Below are 15,831 nucleotides of genomic sequence, written 5' to 3' on the forward strand. Positions count from 1 at the left end.
TACCTTGAGTGCAGGAATTTCCCGGTGCAGGGCTGGGACACCTGTTAGCAATTATTTAATTAATTCCACCAAGACACGCTGCATCTCCCCTTTCCCCCTTGCTAAGAGCCTGGCATTTTCCAGGGTTGAAGGCTGGCATTGATTGCAATCTGTTGGCGGTGCCTGTGAGCGCATAGAAATGCCTAGCTATGAATGGCTTTAGATAGCCGGTCTCAAGCGATGAGTATATGCCATGGCTGGCATGCCACACCCTCAGCTGGCAGAGGGCACAGAGACTGCTGGTGGGTGAAAAGGAAACTGCTTTTAAGGCATTCTTGCTTTGGTTGACGAGAGCTGGGTTGGGGTGGAATGAGGCTAACAGGCATCGTGGTGAGAAACCAAGCATCTCTCTCTGCCTTGTGGATGAAAGAGAACAGGACTGGCCCACGTATTTACAGGAGCCTTGCGTGGAAGTCACCTTGTGACAATTAGATTCCTGGTCAGGTGCTCGGTGCATCGTCCGTTCCACTTTCAATGGCAGTAGTTTGCAAACCCAACCCGAGAGAAGAATCCCCTCCCAGCTGGCATCCAGCCTGGTAAAGCAGCATAAAAACAGGTGGCCTTGCTACTTTCAGCACCTAACCTTGGCACATCCTTTGCTGTCTTCTGGACGCTTCCAGGCATGCAGTACTAGGGCGGGTCAGTATGCCTTTCATGTGGCTTGACATACTTCCCATTCAGAGCAATGGACTTTCCAGCCCAACTCCATCAGCTTTCTCAGACACACATCTCCATCAGCAAAGGGGGTGGATTTGAGATCCAGATATCGATCTTTGGACCAGCCAATTTATCAGTCATACTTGGGCAGCCCAGCCTTTCAAGCAGATCTGTGTGTCACATCACTTCCTTACTTAGACGGTGAGATTAAACTCCATCTGTGAGGTCGCTTCAGTGAAGCGGAGACAAGGATGGGGCCGCTGTGTTTTTAATGTGCTTCATTTCCAGGCTAAAAGTCACATTTGCATTTAAATGGAGGTCTGGGAGTCTGTAAATCTCCATTTTTGTAGAGAGTGGGCTAATGGTTGTTTAATTATGTTTAGATGAACTCCCGGAGCATTAATCCAGAAACGGGTTGGTGCAACTTTAATCAGGCAAAAAGGGTGAGAAATATCCAACTGGCTGAGAGAGCAGGTCTGATCTCACACGGGCTCTTCCTGGCCTGATGAGAACAGCAGAAGAATCAAATGGGGAAATGAGGAAGGGTGGCCTTCTCCTTAAGTCTCTAGCCTGGCTTCAGTACCTGGCTCTGTCAAGGACTTATGTGATCTCAGGTAACATCCTCTTTGTGCCTCTGTTCCCCATCTGCAAAATGGGGATAGTAACGCTTGCTTTGTCTGATTCTGCGGGCAACGATTCTCTTACTCTGTGTATGAAGAGTGCCCAGCTCTTCATACCCAGAGGATGTGTATGGGGCAGGGGGGAAGAGAGTTGGAACTCCTGGGTCATATTCCTGTTCTGGGAGGGGTGTGTGGAGTCTAGTGGTTAGAGCAGGGTGGTTGGGGATGCTTAGGAATCAGGGTTCCTGGGTTCTATGAAACTTCCTGCCACTAAATACTGAATGGAACAACAAACCCTGTTAGGAGGAATGAACTAGTGGAGAATGGGGTTGAGGTAGAAATGGTCCTGCTGAATGAAAGACAGTGATGGTTCTGGTCTCGGTTTGATCCAATGGGTCAGAGAGAACTAGCTGGTTTGGTACCAGGAGATCTGATGCAAACAATTATATTCTCTAGTAGTTACACTGGAAATCTCATTCTAAGAGTTCCACTAACCCAGCTGAGGACTAGAAAGTACCATGTGAGTAAAGCAGCCAATCAAACCAGTCTGACTGTCTTACACTGAACTGTATGTAGATGAGCAAGGCAGACGAAGAGTTATTTATAGAAACTCTTTTTGACTAAGTAGGAGAAAAATGCAGCTTGTTTTCCGGAGAATTCACAAATGGAAAAAGATGCAAAATTCCTGGTGAGACACCATTTGCCTAATTCAACTTCTATGACACGTATGGGGCAGGGAGTCTAGCATTTCCATAGGGGAGAATCAGAATACTGGGGTTCTACCTCAGCTCTGCCACCCACTTGCTGTGTGGCTTTGAACAAGCTATTGAATGTCCTTCTGTGTCTCAGTTTCCCCATCTGTAAAATAGCTTCACAGGCGTGGAACATGGGCAACGTGCTGTGAGCTTCTCTGATGAATGATGCATAGAAGTCAAGTGTATGGCACTTCTGATATGGTACCTCAGTTATCTCTTCCCCAGGGAAGGAGACAAGCAGCTTTGGATGCTAGCATGCATGGTGCAGGGGAGGGACTGGAACCTCTGGAAAGTTTCCAACCCCTTACAATGTGAAGGTAGGTCTTCCCCCAAAAGCAAAGTGCCTTGTCCCTTTTGCCTGCCTCATCTTGACACAGAAATGCCATGAGCTGCTGAGAATTTATGGCCAAAAGGCAAACCTCGTCCCTTTTTTTCAGCAGGTCATGGCAGGAGTTCCACCACACATCCCCTCCCAGCCAGCAAGCCAGGCTGTGAAGGGAAGGTGAGCTAAGGTGTGGAACTGGTTGCAGCTTCATGTGAGAATTACATTGCAAACACTGCAGACAGTAGAGGTTCCATAGCATGCAGCTGTCATGTACTGGGTCTGCACCATCAGGAACTTGAGAGGGTAGCAGTTCTGGGTATGTCCACACTGCAGAAAAAGGTGTGCTCTCAACTTGGGTGAATGAACTCAGGTCAAAATAACAATGAAGACAGGGCAACTTGGCTTTTAATTTGCACTAGCAGCTCGAGAGAAAAGAAATTGTTCCAGTTCAGACTTTCATTTTTTTGCGAACATTTTCACAAATGTTCTACTTTTCTACTTCTTGGCCAGCTCTAATAGTGAGACACAATATCAAAGTGATGTTTCTGACCCAGCCTGAAGCAGTCAATGTTCAATAAATACTACTCATAATACTGGCTGGGATTTCCAAGGGGTGTAAGGGATTTAGGCACTCAAATCCCATTAGCTTTCAATGGAAGATGGGTACCTAGTCCCCTTAAATACCAGCCACTGTAAATCTCTTGAGAAGTCTTGTTCTTGTGCAATTTCCAGACCCAAATCACAGGCCAAAAAGGTTTCACGGAGCATCTGAACTGGCAAATGTTTATCCACATCCTTTGCGGTTTGACAATCACTAGTTGATGTCAGCAGTGGAACGTGGTAGGCAATGATTAAGATGAATAATAATAATAATTAATACTGCTTAACGTTTGCACAGGGCTTTATCTTTTCAAGGTGCTGTACGAACACTAGCTAATCTTAGGGGATTAATATCCCCCAAGGGATAAGATAGGAGAGGGGAGTAAGTTTGTGTGTGGCTTGTGTTTGCACACCTGCCAGGGAGCTGACCCTTTCTGCCCAGGCAGGTGGAGAGGGCTGGGTGGACAGTGAAAAGTGCTGAACGAGAGAGGGCGTGCTATTCTCCCATAACTCAGCAGGGTGCTGTGCCGCCTCCAAGGCATCCCTGCCTGGTAGCAGGCGTGAGATAGAGGAGCAGGGAGGAGTTGAATGCTTTGTTTGCATGCTGAAAATCACCTGCCCATGTCTCCTGGACATGCCCATTCTCTGCCTACATCATGCTCTCCTTTTTACCCTGTGCCCTTGCAGATGAAGCAGGAGGGTGTGCAGAGGACTGTGCCCAGCCCCGTCCTCACTTTCACCTCTGTTGACGCTTGCCATCGAGCTGGTCACCCATCGCCCAGGGACAGATAAGATCAAGCTCTCAACCCCGGGGGATCGTCATTCTGCTGACCACACTGAATGCTGGATCTTGCCAGAAGATTAACAGTGGCTCTGTGCCCCTCTCCACCACCACCTTCCCTCATCCCCTTAGGACGGGTCTGTTTGGGAGCTCCCACAAGCAAATCCTTGTGTTTTCTCCAGACCCTTCCTTCTGGTGGCCCGGAGGGTGTAGCTCTTTCCTGAGGTGCCTGACCAGATCCGGTGTGTGTCTCAGAAGCAGCCCCTTGCACTCCGCCCACACAACCTTTCTGCTTTGTAATTCTCACTCCTCGCCCTGCTTTGTTTGCTTCAAAAACAAACAAAACAATTAATAGTGGATTTCCCACATGAGCCTGGCTAAGCTCCTGTCTGCCTCTCTCATCCTGCCTAGCTCAAGGAGCAAAGGGGGAGCTCTGCTGAATGCTTTCTTGCTTTGCATAGCCTGGGATGGGATATTTGCATAATGACTAAAAAATGGAATTCAGCAGATAGGAAGCCTGGCTCCAAGCCATCTGATACAGCACAGCTCTGTGCTGATACGTGTCCAGCCTGGGTGGCATTTCCACTCACGAAGGCCTTTTAATGCCTCACCAGATTCCTCCTGCAGGAGGGGATTCAGCCAGTTAAACTCTGGCTTTGTTGCTCCATCAGGCATTAACTTCATTCCCGGGGTTACGTTGAGATTCTGTGGTTCTATCCATGCAGGCTGCTGGATTCCATGGAGCCCCTTAACTCTCCGGTAGGGTTTCCTAAACTGTCCGTGGGATTCCACCAGCTAGTGAATGTAACAGGGCAGGATCCTCAACACTGACGGTAATGGAGCTATGTCGATTTATAGTAGCTGAGGACTTGGCCTATGTACTCTCCAAGAGTGCCCTGAATTTTTGGCTGATCTCTGCGAGGTCCTGAGTATCCCACCAGATGTCCTCAGGTCTCCTGAGCCTTCTGTAGAGTTTTCTGGTTCATCCCAAGACAAAAGTCCGACTAGATGATCTGGTGGCCCCTTTCTGGCCTAAAACTCTATGACTGAAATGTTCTTTGGGTTCCCTAAATAATCCTCCGAAGCACACAGAAGCCTGTGCCTTCGGTGGGATCTGAGCAGCCCAGGAGTTCTCTTATCAAATCCGGTTATGCTGCCTGACTCAGGATCGCTCCTAGATCGGGGGCCTGGGAGTCAGATTGACAGGGAGCCAGCGGGATTATTTTATTAATCTTTATCTTGTCAAATATTTCTCAGTCTTCATTAAATAAACAAAACATATTGTCCGCTGACTAAACAGTTGTGCAAACGCAGGGAAAAGCGAGATCTTCGGAAATAAATATTTGATGATATTAGAGGTGCCTGCCACATGAGTAGCTCAGGCTCTAATTGCAGCTGAATTCCAGCTTCCGTTCTGCATCCCTGCCCCCATTCTCAGTTGCTTCTAACGTTCGCAAATACATTGTTTTGGGACTGATGTTTTCCATGCTTTGTCTCTACCAGAATTGCTTGGTTTTGTGTGTGTGTGTGTGTGTGTGTGTGTGTGTGTGTGTGTGTGTGTGTCTGTGTGTGTGTGTAAAGCTTGCACAAACTCATCAGAAATTTTGTGCACTGATAACTCACAAGTGGCTGGACCGATTTGTTCCAGCGTGGCTTCTCTGGTAGATCTCATTGATTTTAAATGTATATTTAAACAATTACCCACTCTCGGGCTTTGTCCCGTTAGGCAGTTCATGTATGAAATTGCCACAACAGCCTGTATGCTAATAAAGTCTTAACAGAATAATCCAATGACTTGAGGGAAGCCATGGGGTCTGACATTTAAACAAGGGGGTCTGGAGAAAAGCAGAACCTTCTTCCTCCGAGAGCTCCCGTTTCTGGCTCTGATTGAATTGCGGCGGGGGGCGGGGGGCGGGGGACCTGAGCTTTTAAGGAGGTATTTGCAGAAGGCAGATGAGAAATGGGAGATATTAGCTGGCAGGGGGCAGGGTGTTGATATTATTTGTGGTGCATTTCTTTAAACACAAACAATTTTAGGAGAGTGACGTCTGGCCCAGAGACCAGCAACGTGTGATGCAGTCAGGCTGCTGACCTCTAGAAAGCTTTTGTGTAACTGTCCAGGCCGCCCGGGTACAATTTCACCACCCCTGCCATTGGCAGCAAAACAGTCTTCTCTTGCAGGGGGCTGGGAAAACATGGGGGTGCCCCCAAAAACCAACCATCTCCAGAAGACAGACAGGTCTTAGTTCAGCCCTCTTCTCTTGCTAGGCCAAAGATATTCTATGACCATAATGGTCAGAGCTTTTAGATATCCTGCAGTTCTGATCCTCTGTAGCTGGCTTTTCTTTGGTGTCTGCTCAGCCAGGCCTGAACCTATGCAATGTAAACGAGCAGACGAGCTCCCAGCCGGCAGTGCCACAGCTGCGGGGTTCTATGCAATGAAGTTGATGAAATACACAGTAGGGCAAATTCGGAGGGAATCGTTATTGTTCCATAACGGAGGGAGGCGGCAGGAAAGCCCCAGTTCAGGTAGAGAAGAGCCGCCTGTCTGCATTTCTGGCTCCGTCGTGAAGACAGGTCACTGACCTAACCTCACTATTCATGGGGAAAGGCTTATCTCAAAAAGATGTCTTATATTTGGATCTAGATGTAGCCAGACCTTGGCCGAGTCTGACCTGTTCCAGCAAAGTGTTCCATAGCCAGGAGGAGGGGTCCTTGCTGCCTTGCACCTGGAGTAGGCATTACACCTGTGCAACTATGTGTAAAAAGGAATCTTACACCTCCCTTGCACAGGTGTAAATGATGATGCACGGTGCAGAACAGTGGAGAACCAGGCCCTGGTGCCTGATCATCTAAACCTAGGTTTCTCTGGTTTTACATCTCTGTGGATTGTATGTATTGGACAGGATCAGGCAGTCTCTGCGGTAGCTAGATCCCCAGCTGCCATGGAAGCAGCATGACCTAATGGTGTGGGCAATGGATTAGCACTTGGGAGACCTTGGTCCCGTTCCTGGCTCTGCTACTGAATGATCTTGGACAAGTCAGTCCCCCTCATTGTGCCTCAGTTTCCCCATCTGTAATGTGGGGGTGGTGATACTGCCCTCCTTTGAGAAACGCTCTGTGGCTGAGGGACCCTGTGTAAAAAGTAGGAATTTCCATCCATTAAGAGTTTGTAACAGACCAAGACTTTGGGCCAGGTTCTCGTTTCCACTAAGGCCCCTTCACACCACTCTGGCAGGGCAAAGGGAACTTACTGTAAAGGAGAATCAGGCCCTTGGAATCAGGGAGCCTCATTCCTTTCCAAACCTGTTTCTCCTGTTGTTGCTTCTGGGGTCTCCAAGCCATATGCTAACAATTCCTCTGACATTCCTTGAGTGCCTAAGAACTACCTTGTCTGAATTGCCTGGCTCCATCTCCTTGCATCTGACTCCATCCTTGAGTGGCTCCACTCTGCTCCCCTCTGAACTGCACCATCTTTAAGGAAGTAATTCAGTCACCTCTTTCTAAAAACCGCAGACAACGCCACGCTAATCTTTTTAAATGACTCCCCGTCTTGTTCTCTCTACCTCCCACCATTCCTGCTCGGTATCTAGAATGTCCCTTTTCTAACAAGGTGACCTGAATGGCGAGAGTGGTCAAAACGTATCTGACTTGATTTTTTCACCCTTCTGTCCAGTGGTGTTACACAGAGGGATTTGGAGAGGGGCCCAGCATAGTCTATCTGATTTTTCTCCCACTTGGTATTTGGCATTAAGTAGCCATTGAATGTAGGGTATATGCCTTTTCCTTGATTTGCATCTGTCCGCATTACAGTGTCACCACCCCTCCTGCTTTGTTTCCTGAATGCAGGGCTGTGTGAAATAACTTCCGGGGCATGGGGTTTGGATGTAAAATGAAGAGTCTGCACTGTAAAACCATCGCCACGAGCTACCATGGCCTTGCGCTACATCATGGTGTAGTGGTGACATGTTTATCCCATTGGAGAAACTCCCCAAGCTGGCAGCCTTCATGTGTCTCAAGTCTGAATTGGAGTGGAGGAGTCAGCTGTGCTCTGCATCCCTAGGGGGGAAATCCTGGCCCCAGGGAAGTGAGTGGCAGTTTTGGCGTTGACGTCCATAGAGGCGGGATTTCACTCAGAATGTCGATCACTCCATTCGGAACTTGCTATATGGACAAAGCCATCCAATCCTTCATCCTCAGCAAGTTTTATCACCTTATTGAAGAGCTCTTCTCCTGGGGGACATACAAAGGGGCTAAAATCAGCCCTAATTACACTCTGTCTATCCCTTCTTTCCACCGCCAGCTAGTCCCACTTACAAGGAGTGATTTTTTTCCCCTCGGAAGTATTGCACATATACTGAAAGTATAGTGAAAATAATAGAAATCAGATCATCCACTCTGTAATTTGACGTCCTGGGCCTTACACCTTCTATTTCCTAACGTATATGGTGCCAGAATTTTTTTTACATTTCAGGAGAATGAGGCCTGTGTTTTACCTTTTTAAAATGTGTTTTATACACTATTAAATGTATCATTTGAATATAAACGGCAAGACATTTTATGAACCGTATAAAATTTTTATGGCACACATGTACTTTTCCCGGATGATTTTCTGCAAGTCCTGGGCATGAAGTTCTACCGTTCCGGGCATGATCCAAAGCTCAGTGAAGTCCATGAAAGTCTTTCCAGTGACCTCAGTGGACTTTGGATCAGGCCTGTTATCTGGATCATGTACCATACAAGTATCTGAAAGCTGTGAACACCATGGAGGATGGAGAATTGTTTCATATCGTTATTTGCATTACAGTAGCACCTATATGAGATTGGGTGCTAATGGTGCTAGGTGCTATAGAAATATATATACCAAGAGACAATCAATGCCCTGAACAGGTTACTGTCTACATTGTCAGCACAGGCAGAGAAAGGAAAGGAAATCAGAGGTGAGGTGACTGGCTACGGTCACAAAGCAGGTGAGTGGCTCTGCTGGGAATATAACCCTATGTCATGAGTCTTACACCAGCACCCTATTCATTAGTCCTTACTGCCATAGGTTAAAAGTAGGAGTAATGGGCCGACATTCAGAAAAGGAAATTAAACTGAACATCAGAAACGTATCAGTGGGTGAGATCAACAGGATTCTGGGATAGTCTCCCTGCATAGTTGTGGAAGAACAATTGCACAAATCTCTAGAAGATGCACAGTAGGAAATGATCCCACATTGGACTGAGGGGAAGGCCAGAGGGGCCCTGACGTGCAGCTCACATAGCCCTCCCTGGTGGTGTGCTGAATGAAATGTCCTGAGAACCAGGCAGCAGAGGGACTGGGTATTGAGACGGCAGATGATCTACCATGAGAACCTCTGGGACTGACTACCAAGTAGGTTTCCTTCATCTATAATTCCTGTAAAGCTACAGGTCTAAGAAGTGAGGAAATAGCTTCTATCCAGTGATGGGCTTGAGCTGTTTAAGTTTGGATCTGGATTCGAACTCTGGGGCTGGTTTGATTCTGGGTCCACACAAGAGCTAATGTAAAAATCCCACTGTGGGGTTTTTAATTTATTTAATATTTACTCTGCAAAATGCTCTGGGGACATGTCCAGAAATGTGCGCAGTGAGAACAATCTCTCCATTGCCTCGAATTCCTCATGAGAAGGCTTGGCAGAGTTTGATATTTATTTTTTAAAATAATTTTGACGGATAATATCAATGTTTTTTGTTATGCTTTTCCCCACAGTTTTTATGATTTAAATTGTCACAGTTGCAGGAAATGATGTGGGAATCAGGTACAGAGGAGGGTCAGACAATAATTATTTAATGACAATAGATGCTGAGATTCAAAAAGCTAAAGCTGTATAACTTAAAAAACAAATTAGCGAGACAAGGTGGATGAGGTATCTTTTCTTGGGCCAACTACTGTTGGTGAGAGAGACAAGCCTTCAACATCACATGTCAAAATATATAAAGTAAATAACCTTAAATCAAATTCTAGCAAGTTCTCAAACAGCATTTTTCTTATTTTGCTTATCTGTAAATTTCGATTATCATCACTGGAAATATTTTTTGCTGGTTTGTGACATTTACCAACAAAAATCCTTCCAAGCCTACTCATGTGACATTCATAGCGAGGGAATTCTTAGGACGCTGTTTCTGTTTACTGCACTTTTAATCTGTGAATTCCAGAGAGACAGGGTAGCCATTCGGTGTTCACTTTGGCACAGACTGTTGCTGAGGACACACACACACACACACACACACACACACACACACACACATGCTCTCTCTCTCTGTGGGGCAGATTCTCTGTTGCTTTGAGCCTTGTGCAGTTATTTGCACCAATGCACAATAGGTGTAAATCACTACTATTCCTTAGCGTTTGCACACTCACTGTTCCCTGGCGTACATGACTACACAAGATGCTGGTAATGCAAAATCCAGTGTGCTGTGCACTCTCCAATGGAAATGTTACTTTGGTTTCCTCTCTTCATCCAAAATCAAGGCCATTTTTGCTCTTGTCACTGGCAGCAAAGAGTTGACGAAGTCCTCCAGCAGGAAGGGGTTTTATTTTGGTCATTTCTTTGCCCTGGAAAGAGAAGAGAAGCCAGCTTCCCCCCCCCCCCCCAACCGCATATTGCACAATCACCGGCACTCCTCAAAACCTACATCATACGTGCTTGTCTGTGCCCACTTGTGTGTGCTAGCCCATCAGCTGTAAACAAATGGGCAGCCCTGTTTTGAGTCCTTGCTTGGCAGAGCTCGGCAATAAACTCCTGGTGCAGTGCAGTAAAAGCTCCCTTCCTCTAACGTATGCTAATTTGATTTTAATGGGATTCACATTTTCCAACAGTAGCGCGGTGTTCACCATGTAAGTTATAATCATATCTAATTGGTAATTCTAACATAACAACTTTCTAGGATAAATTATTCTTAGATAATAGCCCCTGGAGAACAACTAAGGTAGGTATATATATGTGTATGTGTGTGTGTACATATATATAATTTTAGTGGATCTGTAAAATAAAGAATCAGTCGATGAATGAGTTCAAGAGAAGAGCAGTTTTTAAAGAGGGGTTTATTAAATGAATGTTTCAACTAGGGGACCAGGTTGGTGCAAACGGAACCCATAGCCCATCCCCCATCCCAGATTGACCTGTGCAGTGATTTGCTGGCAGGGCCTTGGAAGGGAGAGTTTCGGGGGATGTGGCAAATCAAAGGAAACCGACCAGTTCTGAATTAAACTGGATGTTGGCCATAGCGCCGATCTATTTTGCACCACTTCAACAGCCTGCAGGACTTGGGCATGATGAGGTAGCCGGAGGGTGGAGTGCGGAGACCCATTGCCTGGCTTCCAGCTGTTTGTGTCAGAAGGTTGATGGGTTATATGGAAACTACACGGCAGTTTTCTCACTCAGTGCCTGTACAGGAGAAGTTGCCATGAACATATGGGACAGGATGCATCTTCAGCTACTGTCCAGCCAGCTAGCACAGACCCGGCTGGGGAAAGTCCATTCCTTCCTCTCAGGGGGGGAGGAGCGCTCCAGCGGGTCATTGGATAAGGCCAGAAAACGGGTGCGCCAGAGTGGCGTGGCACTGATTGATCATTTCCAATCTCTGTCTGTGGCCCCCATCCACATACAACAGCAGTCTTGACGGGGAATCTGGCTACATGGCTGGTTCTCTACACAGTAGGTTCTGTGGTGTGGACAGAACAGAACCACATCCCCAAACCATGCAAAAACCGGGGAAACGTCCAACACCAGGGCCATGTGAAAGCTCATCTACAGAATGGAACCATGTTCTAAGCAAGTCACTTACAATTAGGATTGTGTCCTGGGGAGAGGGGACATTCGGACTCAGTGACTCAGCCACTCACCAAGGTGAAAACGGGGTGAGCTTTACTTAAACACCAGGTACTTCTACTTTGGGGTTTTGTTGTCAACATTGTACTCTAGCTGTGTATGTATAGAATGATCATCAAGGGTTTTGCTAGCCAGAAGAGTACCTTTGCAACAAAAAAAAAGACCCCCCCCCTTGGAAACTTACTTTAACAGCAGGTCAGGAGGTGTGGTACATCCCATGCAACCTATTTCTTATAAAAAGGGAACAGGGTTTCTGCAGCACCCACAGTCCCTTTGTCAGTTTCTGGCGCTGAACCCCATCAATGAAATCTTAACTGCAGAACAAAAGCTTGCGTCGTAGAAAGGCACATTCCTTGCCAGTGAAACCCTTAATGCGACAGGGCTCTGCCAGACCGGGTTGAAACACTGCCCGCTCACAACAGCCTCGCGGCATTATTTGTACCTGTAGTAGTGTGTTGTATGAAGATTTGTTCCACTTTCTACCTGCACCAACTAATCCACCAGGACAGACAGCGAGGGTCAGTTGGAGCCGTGAGCCAGATTCCCCCAGCTCATAGAAATCAATAAGGATCCACCGATTTTCATGATCTGGTCTGTGTGTGTGTGTGTGTATTTTTAATTACGTTATGGACCACATTCCCCAGACAGTGTAGCTCCATTAAAGTCAATGGGCCGGATTCTCAGCTTTTGTAAATTGGCAGAGTTCCATTGATATCACTGGAACTCCCCTGAGTTTCTTTCTGTGTCTGTTCCTGCCTCTTCCCTTTCAGTCCTCTGCTATATACATAGCATCCTGTTCCTACATACTCTGCCAGGGGTAATTAGCACTCAGAGCTTTAAAAATCCCAATGCCCTCATGCAGCAGACAATATTATCATTTCCCGCTTTGCTGACAGAGAAACTGAGGTGTGGAGCAGTTAAATGACCTGTCCAGGGTCACACAGGATTAGAGGTCAAAAATCCTTGGCTCACCAGCCCCCCCTCAAACCATTAACCACTGTGCCAGCACCGGTTTGTCTTCTGGGTACTAGAACTGGTTGGAAATTTTCCAGCAAAACAGAGTTTTGTCAAAAAATGCCAATTCTTTGAACCCAAAATGGTTAGCAGATTTGACAGTTTTTTGGCAAATCAAACAGGTTTTCATGGGAAACTTGCCAGCGTGCTGGGCTGCTAAGACCCCTGTGTCTTCCAGCACTGCAGGTGCAGCTCTGGGGCAGGCAGGCACACCAGGAGTCTGGACAGATGGGCATCTGAAAGCTCTCAGGTCTGCAACTCCTGAGCAGCCCCACCATCTGGCCTGCCCAGGCTGACTGGAAATCCTGGAGTTCCTGGCCTGGAGCAGAGCAGATAGTCCGGCTATCCCAGAGCTGCAGCCCTAGCAGCTGAATGAAACTGACATTTGTGTCAGTTTCACCACTTGACTCTGCAACAGTCTGTCCTCAAGGTGCTGATTTTGTTTCAGAAACACCATATGCATCAGTGCCGGAACTAGAGGTTCTGGGGGTGCAATAGCTTGAAGCACTGGCTTGAAGTGCTTTCCATGATAGCCAGGGTTTACAGTTTGGTTCAATGTACCTCAGCACCCCAACTATAAAAATTGTTCCAGCACCTCAGTGTTTCTAAAATGAAATGTTTCTGGATTTCTCGGGGGCTTTGTGCCGATTCAGAAAGAGCCTAAAATTGAAAATAGGCAAAATTTCTCACAAACCAAAAATCCCACATATTGGCTAGTTCTAGTGGGTAGATAATCATTATGGCAGAAACAGCCTCAGGTTTCCATTAAAGGTGAACACCCTGGATAGGAGAGAACCTTAACCCAAACCTTGAACTGAGCTGAATTCCGAAGATTTTTGAGATTTGGAACATTTTTCTGTGACATCCACAGCTGTTTGGCTTTATGTGGGACTGGAAGCAGATACATTACAATATAGGTGAGGGCTGTGAGATTGCCAACCTGGCTAAAGCCAAGAAGCAATGAAAGCTAGCAACCAAAACTAACACAGCATAAGAATGACCATACTGAATCAGACAAATGGGCCGTGTAGTTCAGTGTTCTATCTTCCTACAGTGGCTGATGCCAGATGCTTCAAAGGGAATGAACAGACTAGGGCAATTTATCGAGTGATCCATCCCATCAGTCAGTCCCATCTTCTGGCAGTTGGAGGTTTAGGGACACCCAGAGCATGGGGTTGCATCCCTGACCATTTTGGTGAATAGCCATTGGTGGACCTATCCTCCATGAACGTATCTAATTCTTTTTTTAACGCAGTTATAATTCATAGGCTGTAAGGTCAGAAGGGACCAATATGATCATCTAGTCTGACCTCCTGCACAACTCAGGCCACAGAACCTCATCCACCCACTCCTGTAATAGATCCCTGACCTATGACTGAGTTATTAAAGTCCTCAAATCATGGTTTAAAGACTTTACGGTACAGAGAATCCACCAGCAAGAGAGCCATGCCCCATGCTACAGAGGAAGGAGGAAAACCCCCAGAGCCTTTGCCAATCTGCCCTGGGGAAAAACTCCTTCCCCACCCCAAATATGGCAATCAGTTAAACCCTGAGCTTGTGGGCAAGATTCACCAGCCAGACACCCAAGAGAGAATTCTCTGTAATAACTCTGAACCCCCCCCCCCATCTAACATCCCTTCACAGGCCATTGGCATATCCACCAACAGTAGTCAAAGATCAGTCAATTGCCAAACTAGGCTGTCCCATCATACCATCCCCTCCGTAAATTTATCAAGCTCAGTTTTGAAGCCAGCTAGGTTTTTTGCCCCCACTGCTCCCCTTGGAAGGCTATTCCAGAACTTCACTCCTCTGATGGTTAGAAACCTGTGTCTAATTTCAAGTCTAAACTTCCTGATGGCCAGTTTATATCCATTATATACACATTCTTGTATCCACATTGGCGCTGAACTCAAATAATTCCTCTCCCTCCCTGGTATGTATCCCTCTGATGTATTTATAGAGAGCAATCATATCTCCCTTCAACTTTCTTTTGGTTAGGCTAAACAAGCCAAGCTCTTTGAGTCTCCTCTCATAAAGCAGGTTTTCCATTCCGCGGATCATCCTAGTCGCCCTTCTCTGCACCTGTTCCAGTTTGAATTCATTTTTCTTAAACATGGGGGACCAGAACTGCACACAGTATTCCAGATGAAGTCTCACCAATGCCTTGTTTAATGGTACTAACACCTCCCTTTCTCTACTGGAAATACCTCGTCTGATGCATCTCAGGACACATTAGCTTTTTTCATGGCCACATCACATTGGCGGCTCATAGTCATTCTGTGATCAACCAATACTCCCAGGTTCCTCTCCTCCTCTGTCACTTCCAACTGATGTGTCCCCAGCTTATAGCAAAAATGCTTGTTATTAGTCCCTAAATGCATGACCTTGCACTTTCCACTATTACATTTCATCCTATTTCTATTACTCCAGTTTACAAAGTCATCCAGATCTTCCTGTATAATACCCTAATCCTTCTCTGTATTGGCACTACCTCCCAACTCTGTGTCATCCACAAACTTTATTAGCACATTCTCACTTTTTGTGCCAAGGTCAGTAATAAAAAGGTTATAAATAAGATTGGTCCCAAGACCAGTCCCTGAGGAACTCCATTAGTCACCTCCCTCCAGCCTGACAGTTCACCTTTCAGTATGACCCGTTGTAGTCTCCCCTTTAACCAGTTCCTTATCCACCTTTTAATTTTCATATTAATCTCCATCTTTTCCAATTTAAATAATAATCCCCCATGTGCAACCGTATCAAATGCCTTACTGAAATCTAGGTAAATTAGATCCACTGCATTCCCTTTGTCTAAAAAAATCTGTTGTTGTCTCAAAGAAGGAGATCAATTTGGCTTCTACCTCGGATGTGGTAATTTCTACCGCCATATCCTCATTCCCATTAGCCAGACTACCACTATCCCCAAGCTCATCATTAGCCTCATTAAAAACGGAAGCAAAGTATTTGTTTAGCTATTTGGCTATGCCTATATTATCCTTAATCTGCACCCCATCCTCAGTGCTTAGCGGTCCCACTTCTTCTTTCTTTGTTTTCTTCCTATTGATATGGCTATAGAACCTTTTACTAGTGGTTTTAATTCCCTTTGCAAGGTCCAACTCTACTTGGCTTTTGGCCTTTCTCACTTTATCTCTACATGTTCTGACCTCCAAGAAGTAGCGTTCCTTGCT

This window comes from Emydura macquarii, unplaced genomic scaffold, assembly GCF_026122565.2.
Source record: "Emydura macquarii macquarii isolate MOO-44397 ecotype Brisbane River unplaced genomic scaffold, CSIRO-AGI_Emac_v2 contig_2768, whole genome shotgun sequence".
Classification (NCBI taxonomy): domain Eukaryota; kingdom Metazoa; phylum Chordata; order Testudines; family Chelidae; genus Emydura; species Emydura macquarii.